The sequence below is a fragment of the Coenobita brevimanus genome, chromosome 75, assembly GCF_032717465.1.
Source record: "Coenobita brevimanus isolate Jiangsu-jjx chromosome 75, ASM3271746v2, whole genome shotgun sequence".
In the NCBI taxonomy this organism is placed as follows: Eukaryota; Metazoa; Arthropoda; class Malacostraca; order Decapoda; family Coenobitidae; genus Coenobita; species Coenobita brevimanus.
In genome coordinates, this window is record NC_137028.1 from 13,027,608 (window position 1) to 13,044,511 (window position 16,904).

Sequence of the window (16,904 nt, forward strand, 5' to 3'; positions counted from 1 at the left end):
ACCATTACGTGGTAGAGTTTTTCGACCTTATAACGCCTACCAGGGAGCACAGATAGGGTACACGTCCCTAAATAATCTTAACTATCGCAGGTTAGTCTTGTATCCCTACACTCCGCGAGGTGCGTTTGACTGTTGCGTCGTCTGGTGCAGCATTCACTGTCGTAAGGGATGAAGGAACGACAAAAGTAAATGAGACATAACTGAGAAAACAAAGAAGAATGGAGGGAACAGATGGAGAGGGTTTGACAAGGACTAAGAAAGCGAGAATAGAGGCAGAGGCATATCAAGGATGGCAGGGAAGTTATACAAATTAAAATGAACGCAAGCATGATGTTGAATGTAACCATGGACAACAACCACGACTCTCAGACGAAATCCTGAACACATCCACCTCAGGGAAAAATCTTTGCCAAGAAACACAAAACCAAGACACAAAAACAGAGGGAGAGAATGAGGGAAGCCTAATAAAAGAAAGATGTAGGGGACGTAAGAAGGGTGCGGGGTGCGGACCGTCAAATTACGGGCAGGGTGCGGTGTGTGGTGCCGCAGCTGCCGCCAGGGGGAGAGGCAAGGGAAGGGGTGATGGGAAGGGGAGGGTGGCATGGGGGGTGCGACAAAATATTACCCCGTGCGGAAATATGAATCGCGCGCCGCCGCTCTCTTGTTTTGCCTCCCAGCCTTTTCATATTCCAGGATTTTTTCTTTTCTTGCTTGGTATTGTGCGTGTGTGTGCGTCTTTTTTGCGAGGGGTCGATTTTTTATTTTAGAAATTAAATTTGCATTTGTTTTTCAAGCGTAAGAGGAAAATTATTTTTGGAGTTGATTGAATAAACATTATGATGCACGATATGTTTAGTCTACATTCATGCTCACTCAGTGTCCTTCAGTGCTGACATCTATGTTTGCAGTGTAAAGAGCTACTTCTTGGAATACTTTGCTGCAGGATAATATACTTTGAATCTTATAAGCACGAAAAATAAAAATGCTGTTATCAGGGTTTATTATATATCACTACATTTAATTTGAGGGAAACTTCAGAGAAAACTTCGCAGCAGATATAAGGTGCGGGATAGAAAAGACGTTTTGAGATTAAAGTGGAAATGGAAAGAACCAAGCAGCTAAAGACAACAGGAAGAAATAGGATGGTAAAGAAGAAAACCGTCTAGAAGGAAGACAAGAAGCATTAGCAGGGGGAGTAAGAGGTAAGGGTCAGGGAGGGGAAAGCAAGAGAAATTCAGAGAAAAAAAGGGTCAGACTAAGGACAGGGAGGCACAGTAGAAACAGATATAATGAGTAAAGGTAGCGAGGTAGGACAGAGAAAAAAGGACAAGCCAACCAGGAAGTAAAAATTCGGGGCAAGAACATAAAGTTGGCAGGGTATAAAGCACAGGGGTAACAGCCTGAGGCAAGGGGACAGGCTATAGGAATGATTCGTAGGGTGATGGAGGGAAGAGACAACCAGAGAGTATAAAGTCGAGGCAGGAGCAGCAGCACAAATAGAGTCAGGTGACAGAATTCAGACACAGAGGAGCAAGGGGTAGGGTTAGGATGAAGTGGTACAAATAAAGTTGCAAGAAGCAGAAATGGAGATGAAAGAGAACGAGGGGGTTTAAAGTTGGTACAGGAGCAGCCATGGTACGGGCACAAAGCAGGGGAAGCAGGTTCCAAACAGGGTCGAGGAGTAGGACAAAAGGACAGTTTTGAGAAGTAGATAGAGAACAGGGTGATGGACGCAAGAGAGGACCACGTAGTCGAGGCAGGAGCAGATTAAGAGGCTGGAGCAGAAGACAAGAGGCAAATGGGCAAGGCATAGACACAGAGGGGCAAGGGGTTGAGGAAGGATTGCAGATAGAGACAAAGGGGAAAGACGCTGGTGTAGAGACGAAAGACGCAGCCCGAGAATTAGAAGTCCAATCATGAGCAGCAGTGTCAAGAGAACAGGGGTAAGGGGATAGGATGCAGATGCAGAGAAAAAAGAAGACGTAATAAAGGAAAAGGGACGACGAACAGAGTGACGGAGGACCAAGGAGTAACTAAAAACCAGTGGAATAGTTAAGAGGAGGGGCACGCTAAAAGCAGAGGTACGAGGAGTAGGGGCAAGAACAAAGGAAGGGGGAGGAAGAGGGTACAAACGCTCCCCTCTCCAAAATAAAAGTCCCATCGGGTGGCTATGAAAGACAACGATAAGAATGGTTACACGGGCCGGCTGAGTGACGCGGTGTGGACACAAGTGACCCGCCTCGGCCGCCTGGGACAAAAATGCAGAGATACAGACAGGGAGAAGGAACCAGTCAAAACACTGCCAGAAATATGACACCGATTTGTGGCGGAGGGAAAGGCGGGTGGAAGGAAAGGGGGGATGGTGGAAGGAGAGATGGAAATGTGTGTGTGTGTGTGTGTGTGTGTGTGTGTGTGTGTGTGTGTGTGTGTGTGTGTGTGTGTGTGTGTGTGTGTGTGTGTGTGTGTGTGTGTGTGTGTGTGTGTGTGTGTGTGTGTGTGTGTGTGTGTGTGTGTGTGTGTGTGTGTGTGTGTGTGTGTGTGTGTGTGTGTGTGTGTGTGTGTGTGTGTGTGTGTGTGTGTGTGTGTGTGTGTGTGTGTGTGTGTGTGTGTGTGTGTGTGTGTGTGTGTGTGTGTGTGTGTGTGTGTGTGTGTGTGTGTGTGTGTGTGTGTGTGTGTGTGTGTGTGTGTGTGTGTGTGTGTGTGTGTGTGTGTGTGTGTGTGTGTGTGTGTGTGTGTGTGTGTGTGTGTGTGTGTGTGTGTGTGTGTGTGTGTGTGTGTGTGTGTGTGTGTGTGTGTGTGTGTGTGTGTGTGTGTGTGTGTGTGTGTGTGTGTGTGTGTGTGTGTGTGTGTGTGTGTGTGTGTGTGTGTGTGTGTGTGTGTGTGTGTGTGTGTGTGTGTGTGTGTGTGTGTGTGTGTGTGTGTGTGTGTGTGTGTGTGTGTGTGTGTGTGTGTGTGTGTGTGTGTGTGTGTGTGTGTGTGTGTGTGTGTGTGTGTGTGTGTGTGTGCGCACACAAATGTACACGAAGGAAAAGAATGTGTGGTATCGAAGAATTTCCTCAGGAGGTTCCCAATATCGTCTGAATAAAAGTCAGAAGAGACGTACAGTATGAAAAAAATATAAGCAGCCGATGCAAATAGGAATAAAGATATTAACGTAAACTTACTATACCTATGAAACTAAAGAACAAAATTTGTGGAGAAGCAAGAACACAGTCAGAGATAGAGCCAGACAAAGAAGAGGATACAAAACAAAAAGTGCGATGGAGCCCAGGGACGGAACTCCCGGCAAACACTTCTGTAATCCATCAAATATTTACCTTGAAAGCTCAGATACAAGTCAACATTACCCACCACTCTTCATATGCATTAATATTTTCCCAGCCAACACCACCACCATCACCACCCCTCCCTCCAACCAGCACCCACCTCGCTCCATCCCGTCCAAAGCCTTCGATCTAATTTGGCTTTTGTATTTTGACCTCTTTAAACCGAGGACGTACTTTCTATATTTTTCTTGCTACATCAAGGTGATTTAGTGGTACGAAAGACTTGTACTAAAGAGGTTAACGAAACTTTATATTGACTCGTAGCCGTTCCAGTTCGAAAAGTCTCTTTTGGGGAAAATAGAATCGCCTGAGGGAAGAAGGAATGAAATATTTACTGCGTCACTGGAGTGAAATGGTTAATTCTATTCTGCTGTTGGTACTATTAGGTGATTTGGTTCTCGTACCCCCAGAAGAGTTTGGTCAGTTGAGAGAAGTCATGGTAGTGAAGGGCTTCAAAAACGATCCCGGGTATATATCTGTTTCTGTGCTATTATACACCAAGGAAGATTTTCTTTGCTAACACCAGGCGATTATGTTTAGGCAAAAGAAATCCGAGCAGACAAATGGTTAACCCGGTACACCTTCGCAGTTAATATCCCTAGTACGATGACTTTTTTTTTTGTTTTATCGATTTACCACGAGACAGTTCTGATAAACTTCCACGGTACCTCTTGAACTTCCTGAAGCGAAGGGATCAGTGGAGATTGCTTCTAACCACTACATTAGTTTTTTTTTTTTTTTTTTTTTTATGTGACTGACTCTGGGCATAGGCTTCCAGCCTGCTTTCAAGGCCCAGTAGTCCTCCTACGTACCGCACACCTCTACATGTCACCACTTCGGCGCTAACACCCACCGTCCATACTGAATACATGCTAGGGCTGTCTCATAAGGACTGGTGTATTGGTATTAGCGGGGGTATTTTTATGACATGTCGGCGGGTCTTCTGCCAGATCAGTAAAATATGATTTTAAGAAATTCAAATCCTTAAACTGTTCCCTGCCCCAGCGGGATTTGAACCTGGGTCCGTTAGGACTGCAGACCAACTCTCTACCGATTGAGCCACTACAGAGCTGGGTTAAATAGTCTGGCAGTCGCAAGAATTTAGTAACAAGCATGTCGATGTATCAAAGGCGTTAACAAAACAATATTTTATCCAAAGGATTTATCCTTCACTAAATAAAATCGTCCGCTATCTGCAGGAATATTGTATCTTTTGTAGTGAGAAAGTGTAAGCTATTCTATAGGGTTGGAGAGGGACGCTTTCACGCAGTGGCATTAATAAAACCTGGCGGCTGGCATTATTGCTTGGTTATACATAAGTCACTAAATTCCTTCCCTATTCTCAAAAGGATGGCGGTGGAATGAAGGATAAAGGTAACTTCTGTCTGCAGTCCACCAGGTTCACGTTCAAATGAGACACAACAACAACAGCAGCAGCATCATCAACAACAACAACAACATACTATATCATTACCTTCTATAACTCTAACTACCTCATTTACCTGGCCTTCAGACTTCCTACACTTCATCACCACTGACTCGGCAACCCAGCTGTACAGTACCTGACCCTTGCAACCTCAGGACGTCTTTTTTTTTTTTAATCAGTCGTAACAAATCTACAATATTTTATTCACTCTGGGCAATCTTTTCGAGTTGGAAGGATTAGGTATGACATTAATTAACCCCTTCACCATTGGATTATACTGTTAATGAAATAGTCTGACAGTACCAAGAATAATATAAAAAACTAGAAAGCGCACAGAGAGCGCATACCGCCGCCAATGCCGTTGCCATTAAAAAGGATCCGGATCCGTGGATAGAGGATTCGGATCCGGTTCCGGATCTCCCCCAAATTTAATCTCGGTCCATGGCGCAGCTTCCCACAGAATTTCATCGAAATTCAGAGAAAACATTCGGAGATATTGTGCGGGTTAATGCGACTCTGGATCCGGATCTACCTAAAAATTTAATCATTTCTTCCTTGGCCCATGGCCTACCCTTCCACAAAATTTCATCAAAATCCGCTCTTAACTTTTTGAGTAATACTGCTAACAGATAGACAAACAAACAAACAAGCAAACAAACCAGGGCTAAAACATAACCTCCTGGACGGAGGTAATAAAAAACCGTCATCGTACTGAAGGGATTACAGTCTCACCTCCACTTCAGAATTAGAGAAGGCCGCAAAGTTTCCTCCAAAGGCCTGCAAAGTTTCCCTTCGCGATGCGATAAGATAACTGTTGGAGTTAATGTCGTGCAATAGACGAATTTCTATCCATGTACATATATATATATATATATATATATATATATATATATGTGTGTGTGTGTGTGTGTGTGTGTGTGTGTGTGCGTGCGCGCGTGCGTGCGTGCGCGTGTGTGTGCGCGCGCGCGCGGTTTGATCATCTTGAGTCACCGGAAGATAGGTGACTTTCAGAAATGTAAAATAAAATCAATTTTGTAAAAGCTGTTATTGTAGAGATAAAACAGTTTCGGCCCGGTATTCATGTGGTAAAGAGGATCAAGTTTGACCTCAACTACTCCGTTTCCCGAGTAAAATGACCCTTTCTATGGTGGGTGTAATTTTCTATTTCAAGAGCTCATGCCAGCAGAGGCCTCCATCACTGGGTGTGTGGACCGTGGAATTAGGATGCTCTATTGTACTTCTTCCTAAATCATACAAGTTCCATACTGCACCCACATATTCTTTTGTATCTACATAAATACGAACTTAATGCCAACAGTGCTTGCATTTACAACGTACACGAGAAAATTAATTAGTCGTAAGCAGAAAGAAACTAGTAAAGAAATAGATTGTTAGGGGGCCTCCTTCACCGATGAGTTTATGTACATTCCCTCTCTCTCTCTCTCTCTCTCTCTCTCCCCCTCACCTGCCGTAGATAAGCCCCTTTTATTTATGCATCATTTCATTCCATTCCACACATGGTCTCTTTCCTGACTTAATTCGTATTTCTCATTTCATTTATATTTTTTTGTCGGCAGAGCTCTCGTGTTGAATTCATAAGGAGTTTTATACACACGCAAGACTTATTAGATCACAGAACATTTGCAGAGATATTGTCAAGTTTCAGCTTACACCAGACTTTCAATGCAGGTTTTATATTTCCCCATACACCCTTCAGTTCACACTGTCCAAAGGTTTTCACACAACTGAAATATGTTACTACACCTTCCGTATCTCACATCCGGGAAGTTCAGTAGATTACACCTAAAGAATCTGAATATCTTCGAGATTCATGAAACACCCATAATTTCTCTTCCTTATCAGTGGAAGAAAACTTTTTTTTTTTTTTTTTTTTTTTTTTTTTGTACATCACGGTCTGCAAAAAATTAGTAAAGCTGAAAAGCGATACACTACTCGATACCGATGACTTATTTTCTAGCTTATTTTGCTATTAACAGACATTTTTATTCAAATTAGGAAAGATCTCGCAAATTGACGGGTTAATGATTGCTATATCTAACCTCTAGTTTGAATAGAATCGTCTAAAGATACCAAGAACAGCATAAAAAGCATGTCATCGGGTTGAGGAAGTGGTACTATCAGTGGTGGTAGGGTGGGTGTGCAGTAGGTGGCAAGTACTGGTGTAATGGGAGTGCATGGGCGAGTGCTGGTAGATATTATAGTACCAGAAGTCGGTTTGTTTTCGTCTGACGGAACCGGCCATCCCCCCAAAACTTGAATACTAACTCGTATCTGCATGAAATTTGGCGAGCCTTAGTGATATAGGAATGAATATCCTTAGTAAGAATTCTACCTCTCTAATCTGCCTACAGTTGACTATCAACGAAGCTATAAGGAGTTAAGCATCTTTGTCAGGTTAGTTAAAGAAACGCGCCATGGTAAGTAGGGATGGTCAGTGGAGGTACTAAGTGTGAGGCACCGAAAGGGTATATTGATATACTGGTGGTCTCTAGTGTGGATGTGACGCCCGAATGTTACAAGGCATCTGCACCTTTCTTAATACAGTCAATATATCAATGATATTTTTGTATAAGTAAAGGAAGCCGATATTTGTGGGGGGGGGGAGAAAAAAGACAATTTTCCAGAATTTTCTAGTGAGAAACGCTCGGCATTATCCCTAAATTTGTAACTCCTGGACCCGTACTCTCGTCGGGTGAAGAAGTTCCCTAACACCTCTTCCTAAACGATTTATTTTCCAAACTACTCATTAATATCTCTTAATTTGCTTCGTACGTCTTTTCAGTATCTATACAGATTGCATGAATAACAAACAAGAATATGTAACGGAGCAAAAGAAGAAATAAGTCGGTTAGGCAGAGGTGCCGAGTAAGCGTCCTAACCATACTAGAATACCGCCGCGCCTAGAGTTGTATGCTAAGTGGCAAAAGAAGCTTCGCAGCACCTCTTACTGGGCGATTTGTTTTGCATATTGCACCTTAGCGTTCTCTATGATGTTATTCATATTGCTTTAATATCGATAGAGTTTGCATCAATAACACACAAGAGGATATAGAGGTGCTTTGTGCTGAATAAATTTCTAAGACAGAGGCATTAAGAAAATCTACAAGGCTACTTAGAATACAGTCCCTGATGTTAACGCACCTTGTATCATTGGAACTTCAGGTACTGGCGACATGACTAATGTTACCTGTAACTTGTATTGTAGTAGCGGTGGCATATCTACGAGCGGTGGTGGCGTGTGTTGCAGTGTTGGCGGCGGCAGGGCAGGAGGGAACCAGGAGGCCGCTAACGACAGGGGCGTGAGTGGCCTACACGAACGAAGGCTGGAGGCAACACGTCCCTCTGGCAGACATAGACGATAAAGTAAGTTACCTCACCCACCCCAGCCTCTCTCCTCCCCTCACCTGCATCACCAACCATCCCAGTAGATAAACAACCCAACCCTAAAACACACCGCCACATTCCTCTACTGCCCTCACCTGCTCTCACCTGCCCTCACAACACTAACCACTCCCATCTCTGCTGACCCTCACCTGCCCTTACAAGACATCTCCACTTCCATGCGTCCCAGCTTTCACATGCCCTCACCAGCCCTCTCCAGCTCTCAACTGCCCTTAGAAAACTATACTACACTTCTAGGCTTCATAACCTTAACCAACACTCACCTAATCTCATAAACAAGGGCGTACTCTTCTTTCCTGCTCCCACTTGCCCTAACAAAGCAATAGCACTTCCATTTCCCCCAGCTCTCACCGGCCCTCATCAACCTTCACAAGATATTACTAACTTTGCCATTATTAGTTCTCATCAACCTTCACAAGATATTACCAATCTTATCTTCATTAGTCCTCACCAACCCACACAATGTATTACCAATCTTGCCTTCATTAGTCCTTACCACCCCTCACAAGATATTACCGATCTTATATTTCCCAGTCTTCATCCATCGTCACCAAATGCTAAGGTACCACTCATATCAATCCCAGCCCTCACCCGCCCTAACAAGAAAATGCTATCTCTATCTTTTCCAGCCCACACCAGCCCTCACGCAGCAATACCACTCGCACTTTTCTCATAACCTGCCCTCTTTCAGCTCACTTGCCCTGAGAAGACACCGCCACTCCTGTTTCTCCAAACCCTCACAAAGAAAACCACTCCCATCTTCCCCAACTCTCGCATTCCCTCACAAGACAATGCCACTCCCATCTATCCCAATCCTCACCTGCCCTTGTCTTCCCGCACAAGACAACGCCACACCTATCTTTCCCAGACCTCACCTGCACTCCTCCTGCCAGGGTTATCCTACTGTCACCCTCTCACCCCACCTCCTGCTCACTAATTAAAAATAGACACGTCTTTCCCCTGCGCTGACCTCTAATTAAGGAACAGGATGCCTGAAACTACGCGGTGGGCAGGTTAGTGAGAACACGTGTAGGAGGGCAGATGGAGTGACAGCACGCAGGCACCGCAGACACACCATCACTGATGGTTGTGGCTGCAAAAGATTTCTCTCTCTCTCTCTCTCTCTCTCTCTCTCTCACTACCTACCTATCTATCTATCTATCTATTTTCATCTATATATCTATCAGTGTAACATACAAAACGTGAAAGTAACGATATTTTTTTTTTTCCAAAATCTAGTCAGTTTGACTAGGACGCATAAAAATTACATCTTAATATAAGAACTAAGCTAAACGACGTTGTATGCTTTCGTCCTTCGCTTTGACTGGCGCTATGATTCCTTTTAATATTGAAGGAAAGTGAAACAAAATTAAAATAATGTTTTCCTCATGTGCTTAAAGTTTTCACTTCGATAACTCCCCTTTTTTTTTTATTTTAGTGGAAGTAATTTGGTGTAGTTAAGAGATATACAATAAACTGATACTTATATCCCCACTTGTTCTAAAGTGTCTCCTAAGGAATTAAACCAAGTAATGCAGATTTATAGAGAAAGAATAAGATATTTAGGCTACCGGTAATGCATTACCCGTTCTTAACTTTAGTGTAAAATAATGAGCTAAAATTTGCTGAACTCAATTCCACTGATAAAAGAAAGAAAACCAAAAATATATGGTGTATAGCTTTGTTAGCTATACATCATATGAGAAGTGGCTGGCTGGCTGCAGTACAAGTGCTGGGCGGCAGGTGAGGTCAGCTTGTCTCTACACCACCGCAAACAGATTGTATATGCATTAGTGGGGGGGGGGGTGACTGTAGCACAAAACTCCCACCTTCTGTAGTCACTGTTTATGACAGGCTGGGTGTGCGTGAGATGTAATTCTCCCATGGGCCAAACAGTAAAATTATTATTATTATTATTATTATTATTATTATTATTATTATTATTGTTTACTATTATTATTATTATTATTATCATCATTATTATTATAGCAATAACAACCACAACAACAACAATAATGAAAACTACTACTACTACTACTACTGCTAATATTAATAATAATAATATAAGTAGTAGTAGTAGTAATAATAATAATTACAGTGATGAAGGGTAATATCGAAGACTGAACAGCAGCAGTAGCTGTAGTCTAGATTCATCTGACGCATGAACCCGGTGGACTGCAGACTGAAGCTGCCCCTTTCCGGCAGTCCAGTTTCTTTTTTGCGGCACTGGGAGGGAGTAAAGGGAGTTGCCTAAAGGACATCATAGCTGCCCGGCTGTATTGGTGCCACTGCATGTAGGTGTCCCTTTCTAGCACAATGCTCATACGAACTGAGGTACAGTAGTAGCAGTAGTAATAGTTGCTGTTGTTGTTGAGGTACTTTAAGTTTCATATGGGAACACTGATGATGATGATGATAATAATAATAATAATGTATGTATGTATGATGTGTATTGCCAGACGCCACAATCCCGGAAGGGGTGGCCATTTGACTTTGAGTTATTTGTTTTACGGGGTGGGGCACTAACCCTCCACCAACCCACTAGCTGACACGTAGGGGGCACGTATGGTTTGGTTATATAGTTACCACCCAAAAATCCCTCGTTTGGTGGGGTCGATCCCGGGCCTCACACAGCAGACCCAGTTATGTACCTGTGCTAACAATAATAATAATAATAGTAACAGCAATAACAGCAGCAACAGCAGTAGTGGCAGTAGTATTGGTAATATTAGTATTAGTATTAGTAGTAGTAGAGGAGGAGGAGGAGGAGGAGGAGGAGGAGGAGGAGGAGGAGGTGGAGGAGGAGGAGGAGAAGGAGGAATACAGAAGACAATGAAGAGAGGAGTTTGCCCACTTGTTTTCAAAGCATAAAAAAGCAGCTACAATAGGGGATAGAGAAGCGCTTGAGACACTCCCCATTTAACCATCTTGCACTTGAGTAGGGATAACGCGACTTTGCCATCCACCAACTACGCTGCAAACAACCCCGTATCCCCTAAAATACGAGAGCACAAATAAAACTAGAACACCCTTTTCTGATTCATGTTTCGAAATATATAAATGGGTTACACTCTACTTCATGCATCTTATATGACAATTCGATATAGGGTTAGAGTGATAATTATTATTATTTTCATTTAGTTATAATTCTCATTAACAATTATACTGAGAGTACTGCAATCAATTTTCCTTTTTATTTCTTACAATAAGATATTCCGACTGACAGCCAGAATAATGGTAGCCTTTAAGCAGACTGGCTGAGAGGTGCGGTAGGTAAACAATAAGCAGTTTGCTGACACCTATATATGCATGTCTAGTTAGGCGGTTGTTACATGTCGCGCAGGTGGGCAGGCAACACATCCACGACCACGACCACGCACCACACCAGCCGCACAACACAATAGATACATAGCAAGTTCGGCAAGTTAAAAGCAAGTCTGATACAAAGATAGAATTCTACCCTTTCCCTTACCTCCTCTCCTTCCCACTCCCTTCCCCCAACATTCCACTCACCTCCCTCCTCCCTGCCCTTCAACATGCTTCCTGACTCGTGCTCCCTTTTCAACATAATTATCCTACAGTTCCCTCCCCCTTACCCGACTGTATCCGCACCGCCCCCAAACAACATGATTCACAGCCCCTACACCCTTCCAACATGACACCTACCCCAACTCTATCCTCCCCTACTATATACCACCTTCCACTTCCCCCCCTTCAACGTTCCATCCCTATCCCCTTCCCCACTGTGTAAACCACTCATCCTCCCAGTATGCGTAAGTCATCCAGCCCCCTCTAGCATGCCACCAAATGACAAACTCCACTCTACAATACGCCCTGCCTACTTCTTCCATTCCACAACAAAAAAAACTACCCCTTCCCCTTCCTACATGCCTTCTCGCCTACCCTCCAACGCTCCATTACTCACTCACACCACAACATACACTTCATCCCTCCTCTACTCCACAACATGCCACCCCGCCCTACATCCCCTACCCCACAAGACATCCTCTCCTTCCTCCCCCACCCCACAACCCCCCTCCAACAAGCACTTACCATCACCACATCCTACAGCATGCAGCCTCTCCCCAACCTCCGCATTTCCCTCCTTTCCCACCCTTCAACAAGCCCATCCCTCCATTCCCATCCCTAAAACATGCCACCCCTTTCCCTCCTTAACCCCTCCAAAATGCCATCTCTCCCTCACCCCAGAACATGCCACCCTTTCCCTTCCCTAACCCCGGAAGTCCCTCCCGATCCCTGAACATGACCCTTCCTCCCTTCCTCTTTCCTCCCCCAACCCACAACATACCACCCCTATACCTCCTTCCAACAAGCCATTACCACCCCACACCTCACAACGTGCAGCCCCTCCCCAACATCCACATTCCCCTCCTCCCCCACGCCTCAACATCCCACCCTTCAAATTACCCCTCTCTCTCTCTTCCCCATTCCACCACATATCCCTCTTTCCCTCCCCCACTCCACAACATACTTTACTCTCTCACTCCCATCCCACAACATACTCCTCTTTCCCCTCCCCATTCCACCACATACCCCTCTTTCCCTCCCCAACTCCACAACATACTTCACTCTCTCTCTCTCTCTCTCTCTCTCTCTCCCATCCCACAACATACTCCCCTTTCCCTTCCCCATTCCACAACATACCCCTCTCTCCCTTCCTCCTCATCTCACAACATGTCCCTTGCCCCCCATGCCCCTGTGCACATTCGCTCGTTAGCTTGTGGTCTGCAGGTAGCGTTTGATCTCTGTAATTAGTGGTGATCTGTCAGGTGGTGCGGGCCCAAGCATTACTCCCGCTCTGACCTCCCCCCTCCTGCTTGCCCAACTTTACTGCGCCCGTCCTGACCCGCCTGACACCACAGCGGGGAGTCGTACTGCTGGACCGACTGCGAATGGCGGGTGATTAACATTTCGTTGTCTCCGGCCAGGCTGGTTTGTGTGTGTGGGTGGGTCGGAGGTGGAGATGGGGAGGGATGTGTGTGTGTGTGTGTGTGTGTGTGTGTGTGTGTGTGTGTGTGTGTGTGTGTGTGTGTGTGTGTGTGTGTGTGTGTGTTTGTGTTTGTGTGTGTGTGTGTGTGTGTGTGTGTGTGTGTGTGTGTGTGTGTGTGTGTGTGTGTGTGTGTGTGTGTGTGTGTGTGTGTGTGTGTGTGTGTGTGTGTGTGTGTGTGTGTGTGTGTGTGTGTGTGTGTGTGTGTGTGTGTGTGTGTGTGTGTGTGTGTGTGTGTGTGTGTGTGTGTGTGTGTGTGTGTGTGTGTGTGTGTGTGTGTGTGTGTGTGTGTGTGTGTGTGTGTGTGTGTGTGTGTGTGTGTGTGTGTGTGTGTGTGTGTGTGTGTGTGTGTGTGTGTGTGTGTGTGTGTGTGTGTGTGTGTGTGTGTGTGTGTGTGTGTGTGTGTGTGTGTGTGTGTGTGTGTGTGTGTGTGTGTGTGTGTGTGTGTGTGTGTGTGTGTGTGTGTGTGTGTGTGTGTGTGTGTGTGTGTGTGTGTGTATGTGTATGTGTGTGTGTGTGTGTGTGTGTGTGTGTGTGTGTGTGTGTGTGTGTGTGTGTGTTTTGGATGTAGTGCAGTGGTGTTGTTGAACGTATGGTAGTACTGTGGTAGTGATCTGGTTGGCGCTGTTAGTGGTTGTTGTGGCATGTTGGTGTTGATAATGGTGTTAGCAGTGCCGTAGTGATGAGGTGGTGTTATGATGATATTGTTGTGGTGGTGGTGTTGTGGTGGTGTTGTGGTGGTAGTGGTGTGGTGGTATGTACCTCTATCGTCTGCTTTCTACCGCCATGTTGTTGTTTTATGTAGCGGCTGGCAAGGCAAGTCCATTGTTCGTCGGTGGCAGTGGCACTTATTTTAAGTTATTGTTAACTATCTACTTACCAGGCGAATTCTAAATATCTTGCTGTTCTTCGAAAGCAGAGACCCAGACGTCAAATGTTCCTGACTTCGCGACTTTTTTTTTTTTCATCGTCCGTGCTCAATAAAAAAAAAAATAAGGTTCGCTCCAATCATTAACTTCCCTTTCCAAGACAGTCTCTTCAGGGTTTTCCTTATTCTTTACATTATTTCATTTTTATAAGGACATGCTATTATTCTTCAGTATCCCGGCACAAACCTCAACCTACTAACATTTCATCATATGTTTGTGTATTTTGAGCCACTAATAAAATATCAAAGGACTCTAAATTTGGTTAGATCAAATGAAAAATTTATATATGAGTTTATTTATATTAGTGGTAGGTGGTGGTGACCATCATCCACTCACTTGATGTAGTGCTGCCTACTTCTTCCTTAGCCTTTATCATTCTTTTTCTGTGTCTGCCCTCCTCTCCTCCTATTTCTCCCATCTATCCTGTCACTCCTTATTGCTTTTCTTTCCTTTACAGGTGGTTTTACATTGAGTGACAAGCCAAATGGTTTCCTGTAAGCCAAGAAACCATTTACAACGCTGAGTGGTAACCATATAACCAAACCATACGTGCTCCCTACGTGTCAGCAAGTGGGTTGGTGGAGGGATAGTGCCCCTCCCCGTAAAACAAATAACTCAAAGTCAAATGGTCACCCCTTACGGGATTATGGCGTCTGGCAGTAGATAGGTAGTAGACAGACTGTTTATATTAGCTTTAGATTTAGAGTCGACACTTAGGTACGAATCAACATAAATTAGAATCGACTGACTAAACTTTTATTTCTGGCTCTGGTTTCAATGGCGATTGTATTGTTTTTTTTCGGCTGTGGCGGCACTGTCTTTTCTGCTTTTAGAGTCGCTAATTAGGCATCAAAGCAGTCTGATCAGCATTATAATGATTAACTCTTTTTCTAATGGAAGTAAGATTCATACCAAGAAAAAAAATGACGTCTTAAAAACATCACTATAAGCACGAATTCTAATCCCATCAACATTCATATCCTTCCCATCACAATCCACCTACAAACTTGTAGAACTAATCTGGGGAAAATAGATAGTTTTTTCACCACCCACCAGAAGAAAAAAGTAAAAAAGGAGGCAACATCATTCTGCTTATTAAGTTTTACAAGGAGAGAAGAGAGCGGTAAAGTTGTCTCAATTTTTCTTTGTAGTTCGGCTATCAAAGAGAAAGGGGAAGGAGTGCGGGAGGGAGAGGGAAAGACAGAGACAAAGATAATGGGAAGTTACTGGGACGAAAACTTGGCCTGGAGGGGAGAGTGAGAGGCTGGGGGAGGGGATAATGAGGAAATGGGAGAGGAAAGAGTGGCACACTGGGAGAAAACGAGGGGTTGGAAAAGTGAAATGATGGGGGAGTTAGAGATGGCATGGGGAGTGAGGGGTTGGGGTGAGTGAAGGACTGAGGGAAGGGAGAGTAAAAAAACAGGGGCAGAGTTAGGGGGTAGGAACGGTAATGGACTGGGGAGCGTGAGGAACCGGTGAATGAGAAAATAAGGGACTAGGGAGCAAGTTAGAGGCTGGGTTGTACGAGGAACCACGGATGGTAAGTTGTGAATGGTTGGATGAGGGGAGAGTGAGAGTCTTGGGCAGGATGAGGGCCTGGGGGAGAGTAATGGGTTGGAGGAGGGTAAGAGGCTGGGGGAAAGTGAGGGCTGGGGAGCGTGAGGGGCTGTAGGAGTGAACAGCTGGAGGATAGAAGAGTGAGAGGCTGAGGGATAAAGAAAAAAAGCAAGGGATGCGAAAGGGGAGAAGGAGAAGGAAAGAGGAAAGCATTATATATACATATAGATAGTTAGATAGATAGATGGATATACCGGTGTATATATATATATATATATATATATATATATATTATAGCCTCTTTAAGACTTCAATTAAAAAATGGACAACTGTCAAAGGAGATACTTATGCAGGTGAGAGAGACGGATGTGGATGAGGATAGCGAGATAGGGTGAGTGGGGATAAGGGTGAAGGTGAGGATATTGAGTGTGGAGTGAAGTAATTGAAAGATGGGGTGACGGTAAGGATATTGGATGTGCAACTGAGTTATTATGAGGGATAAGTGAGGACAGAGGATGAAAATGATCATGCTGAGAATAGAAGTGTCAGACAGACTGACGAACCTTGAATGTACACGATGTGACGGTGAAGATGTGTGTGTGTGTGTGTGTGTGTGTGTGTGTGTGTGTGTGTGTGTGTGTGTGTGTGTGTGTGTGTGTGTGTGTGTGTGTGTGTGTGTGTGTGTGTGTGTGTGTGTGTGTGTGTGTGTGTGTGTGTGTGTGTGTGCGTGCGTGCGTGCGTGCGTGCGTGCGTGCGTGCGTGCGTGTGCGTGCGTGCGTGCGTGCGTGCGTGCGTGTGTGTGTGTGTGTGTGTGTGTGTGTGTGTGTGTGTGTGTAGCTGCAGATAAGAATCCAGAGATTGTTGGTACGCCACAATGTGCGATGAGGATATAAACACTAAACAATAAATTGTCACCGAAAACCCAGGATGAGAAAAGCAAGAAGAGAAAAACAAACAGAAATATAAGTACAGGATAGGATATGGAAAGAATGTATTATTCTCCATCTTCATTTTCCACATTTTCTTCTATATTAACCCCTGTCTTCCCTCTCCATTCTTTCCTTCGTCCCTTCTTCCTTCCATCATTTTCACTGTCGCTCTTCATATATTTCTCATATCTAGTCTTCTTTCCTGATTCTCATCGCCATCAGAATCTTCATTTTCTCTTTCCTCCCTTCATCCCACCAACCTTTCATCTATGTTCCTTCATCCCCCTTTCTTCGCTACATCCCACA